The following is a 4,991-nucleotide window of genomic DNA, read 5'->3' as shown; positions in this document are numbered from 1 at the left end:
TGCTACTGTAATTCTTCCTGCTGTAGCTTTGTCTCAAGCTGCAAAAACTCAATATCTTCTTGTACATTATGCAAACAGGTTCTAATGTCAACAAGAGAAGCTTTGCTTATTCTTACTGTACCATGATCAGAGGAATGTATCAGAGTTTTTAAGAACTCCAATATTTCACCAATTTGAGTCATTTCTTGATATCTTTACTAAACAGAAAAAATATATCTGGATGCAAAAGTTCAGCAAATCTCTCTCTGAAAATTAGCCCAAGCAGAACAAAAGCTTCTTCCTTCCCTTCAAATTTACAAAATCAATAGGTTTTCTCTGTCAACAGCAAAACTCTTCGCATGGCAGCCAAAGTTTAACCCATCCGCTCTCAGTTCAAAAATGCAGAACAAGCCCTAAATAAATCTTCGTTTAAGCGTTTTCTGCGCAAATCTGATCTCAGAACTTTTTTTTTTTTAAATTAAAACCTCAAATCTTTTGTTTTTACGGACAAGAACTCCAAAACATCCGTAATATAGGAATATTATGACGATTATTCTCTATAATTCTTTACCGGAATCCGAATATTGAGGTAAGACTTGCAATAGGAATTCCCGATTGCCTTCCTTCAGCTTCTCCTTCTTCCTCCTCCGCCGCTGCTTCTCCCAATGTTGTTTCACCGTCTGTTAAAAGTCAACAAAATAAAAGCATGGAAAGCGCCAGGGAAATGATATTTTCGGTGCATGTGCCTACGGAGACGGGTCTTCCAATGTGAACACGAACAGTTGGCTTCAGGGAGTTCCTTATTCGCCTAGAACCCGGACGTCATGCCCGCCTGTAAAACGATTAATGATTTTATTCACCTTGCAGACGAAAGCGCTTTGCGAAGAAGAAGATGAAAGACTGCAACAAAATTGATCCAATATTTGAAGATGACGTTTATGATTTTCTTGGCGTAGAGAATTCAATCAAAAAGTTCTGCTCCTATGGATCCACTGGCTCTGACTGTGTGTCTGAGCAAATTACTTTCTGGTCTCACAAGCTAAATTTAAACAAATCAGGAAATGCTTGAGGGATCTCTCTCAACTGTTGTTGATCAGGGGAAATGATGGATAGCAATAATGGAGTTAGCTGAAAGAAACTCCAGTAGAAAATCCCGATCAGACACCGCATCAACACTGTTTCTTAGGGGTGCAGTAAATCCCAGTGCCACAGAAGTTGCAAACCTATCAATTGGAAGTCCAGTACCAGCAAGGGCACAAGCCCCCAAGGGAGAAAAGTTCATGCGAGCTTTGCAATCCACTAACCGACCACTATCCCGTTCAAGCTGTTCAACATATGAAAGTAGGAGGTGTTGCAATAGTAGTGGTTGTGCTCTTTGCATATGAGTGTAGCCAGGAATTATCAAGCCTTCATGCTGAATTGCCAAATTCACCAGAGCAACCTGAAGGCGTCTTATGCATCTCAGAATTTGATCAATGGCATCTCGACACCATTTGAGGCCTCGGATGATGAGCGTCCAGTAGGTGAGGTCGCTGGAGACGAGCTTTGAAACTAAGAACAAACTCGAAACAGAGCAGCGACAACGTTCCAATACCGAGCGTGTAGTGGTCTTTCATGCAGTACTCCCTCACACTTCTGGCATTCGAATAAAACTTTTATAACGAACTTATAGCGGGCTTCCCGTTAAATCCAATCCAAGAAGACAATTCTCTGTTACATTCAAGCCTTTTATCGGCTTAAAGATCGAATCCTGTTCAATAAACCCTGGAAAACGTGAAAGCTCAGCCGAATGTGAAATGAGTCCTGGACATAAAAATATGCATTAAAATCCAGCTACCAAAGGCGCAATTGAGTGCCAGCAACTTCGACCTCCTCTTCAGAAAACAAAAAAAATGGAAAATCTGCAACGGCAACAGTCAATTAAAGGCTCAAATTGAAGGCCTCGAGCTCCTCCGTTGATCTGCAGCAACCTCGGAGTCCGCCGATCGATGGCCGGCCAAATGTTTTGACGCACGAACCGACACAATGTATGGCTGAGGGTCTGCTCTCCTTCCTTCAGGTGTTCTTCGCTTTGTTCTTCCATTCCCGCAGCATCTCCATGCTAGGCGTTAACCATGTCAGGCGTTATGGCAAAGTATGGCACGGTAAACAAATAGGGGCAGTGTACCAAAACAGCGTTTAATGCATGGCACAGTGCTTCCAGAATCTTACTACAGTCCAGATGATCAAATTGCAGGTTGTCCAGCTGATCTCAAGGGCATTCTACTGAGCGATTCAGATGATTCTCCAGGCCAGCGCTAAAAATACCACGGACAACGTTTCTTTTATGAACCGTTTATGAACAGTCAGGAGTCACAGAGCGCAGGTAATGGCAGACACTCAAAAATTATGCAGAATTTATGTGACTGATAGACAGCGTTCAAAAATTATGAAATGTATGGATTCTAAACGTATTCAGATGAATAGGGCGTAGGTCTTATGGCAGAATGCAGGTAATGTCAGACATAGAATCTTAAAATAGCCAGAGACCTGCGGATTTCAGAGGTCAGGAATGTCGGGATGGCAGAGCCAGCGCACCAGGGCTTTTAACGCACACATTCTTGTATTCATTCAAACACACCGAAAATCGTACATATGCCAGCACAAATATATATAACGAATTCAACACCAGCACATTAATCAACCAGCAATATCACCAAGAGTTCACGACCTAAATAACATTAATGGTCAATGCATAGGCCAGGTGAGAGAAACACAACAAAAGGCCACAGGCAAACAGTGACTCAAATATGAGCAGGGCCAGAATTCGCCTGCTCTGATACCATGTTAAACACACATGGACAGCAAAGAATGGGAAAGATAAATCAGTGAGTACATATTTTTATTAACATCAAATATACATTTATAGTACAATATGTGACTCTTGGGTTTCAGATCCCAAGGTCTCTTGGACTGCTTTTGTCCATTCAACTTCCACACTAACCATTTAGGATTAGGTGTCCAACAATTGTCATGGTTAAGAAAATCCCAACTTGGTTAGTGCTTTGATAAGATTGTACAACTTACTTGGAACTGATAGGTGGAATTCGCAGACATGGTGGTCTTTGAATAACAACTTCAACAACCCTTTCTCATTTTAAGTTTGTTTTGCGCCAACTGGAGTAGTTTCTTTGACTAGATTTGTTCCTTCTTTGGCCCTGGAAGCCTGTCTGTCAAATAGAAGATAGAGTCAATGGCAAATAGTTGGCTTTTATATTAAAATAGTGAAAACATAGATTAAAATATAAAAATGCATTAAACTATACTTATTCCAGGAGACTTTTTAAATTAATTAAGTGGCTTTTGAATTTATAATAATAATAATAATGGTCAGAGCATGAACGACACATGGTAAGAGATGATAAGTATCGCATAAATAGGTATTGGAGGTTTTGAAACGGTCGCAACATAGCCAAAGTTACGATATTGTGGAAACCTGATATAGAGCGGATGTGATTTTGTATTAAATCATTGTGATAAAGCCCATCAGATCCGCAACCATATCTGAGATCGGAAGATTAGGTTTTATCAGATATTTTAGATGTGTATCATTTCAAAAGTTCTGATATACGAGTGGACGTGATTTCACAATTAAACCAAATCTTAATTCATATCGAGTCTGACATATTGGAGATTGATACATATTAGAAGCCGAAGATGGAGGTGCATTGGGATATCAACATGGAGAGAATATCAAAGTTCGAAGTAGGAGGTTATATCGCTTATCGAAGATCATAATTTTTAAATGCTTTCTGAGTTGAAAATCTCTAATCGACGATACTCGGGAGCGGAAGTAATGATGTGGTAGGTGGGTACTTCCGAATACTCATAGTTTATAATATATAAATGAACTGAAACCACTTGGCATGAGGTTCGAGACTTCTCGATATCGAGGATTCTTAGGAATTTCTCAGATATCCAAAGTCCAAAAACTCTGATATATATATATATATATATATATATATATATATATATATATATATATATATATATAACTTTTGTTAATAAAATATATGCATTGCTTTATGATAAAAGGATATGGCCTATAGCCGCTTTACAATAGATCTTGGTCTTGGGGGCTATTTTCATAATTAATCAAATTGATGAAAAATTAAAATAAAATAAATATTTACAAATAAAGGTTTATTATTTACAAACGAATAAGTTTATAAAAAAAAAAGTAATGTACATTTTATACATTTAACAGTGAAAATGTCCAATCTTCGTTTAGGAACTGTTTGCGAACCAAACAACCAAATGAGGTCAACACATTATGATAGGAAGATAGAAAAATATTAAACTCATTGAAGCAATCCAAATACTCTAAATCAAATAGTAATATGACCAACCATTCAATCAAAGGGTCCCCATAATGAGAATTAAGTGAATAATGGGGTGGTGGTTGTGTTTTTACCACAACAATGGTGACATACTGGGAACGAACAATTATCTTTGGAAGAAATGATGAGACTTTAAGAAAAAGGAATAAGGTTAAATCAATCGAAGTACTAGGATTCATATTTTTAATGAAATCCCAATAACGAATAACAGAGTTTTATCATTTTGTATATCTCCAAAATTGATTATAAAAATGAGGTTTGACAACAATTATTTAATTGATAACAACTTAAACTTAAAGAAAAAAATCTTATCATTGTGTTTAGTAAGAAAGATGAAATTTCGTTGTCATAGGTAGAGCCACTATTGCCAGTAGGCATCCATAGCCTCGACGGGGTTACCTATTTTCCCAAAGGAAACGTGGGTATCCCATCTATGTTTAAATATTTCAGAGGAGACATAATTCATTAATAACTCTGAAAGCCATTGTCCTGGCTTGGTAATCAAATATTGAAAATTCCATTCACAAGCGTTGATAGTCATGAACAAGCTGGTTCATGATGAGACCTCTCGTTTTACAACGAATTACAATAAGCCATTATCCTGGTTTGGTGACCATATACGATAATGTCATA

The 4,991-nt window shown here is 37.9% G+C and overlaps 1 long non-coding RNA gene and 1 pseudogene across 1 annotated transcript; both read right to left on the bottom strand.

The window, feature by feature from the left end:
* Positions 1–242: 242 nt before the first annotated feature.
* On the bottom strand, positions 243–867 carry LOC149153153 (uncharacterized). Its single transcript, XR_016262831.1, has 2 exons — positions 551–867; positions 243–419 (listed from the first exon to the last, which is right to left on the bottom strand). It is a non-coding gene; the product is annotated as an uncharacterized LOC149153153 (long non-coding RNA).
* Positions 868–1,072: 205 nt separating this feature from the next.
* Positions 1,073–2,062, bottom strand: LOC149153152 (argininosuccinate lyase, chloroplastic pseudogene; annotated as a pseudogene).
* Positions 2,063–4,991: the final 2,929 nt, after the last annotated feature.

The sequence above is a fragment of the Pinus tabuliformis genome, chromosome 9, assembly GCF_031772625.1.
Source record: "Pinus tabuliformis cultivar Carrire ecotype Pingquan chromosome 9, CPIR1, whole genome shotgun sequence".
Classification (NCBI taxonomy): domain Eukaryota; kingdom Viridiplantae; phylum Streptophyta; class Pinopsida; order Pinales; family Pinaceae; genus Pinus; species Pinus tabuliformis.
The sequence above is the reverse complement of the archived record's forward strand: the minus strand, read 5'-3'. Positions and strand labels throughout refer to the sequence as shown.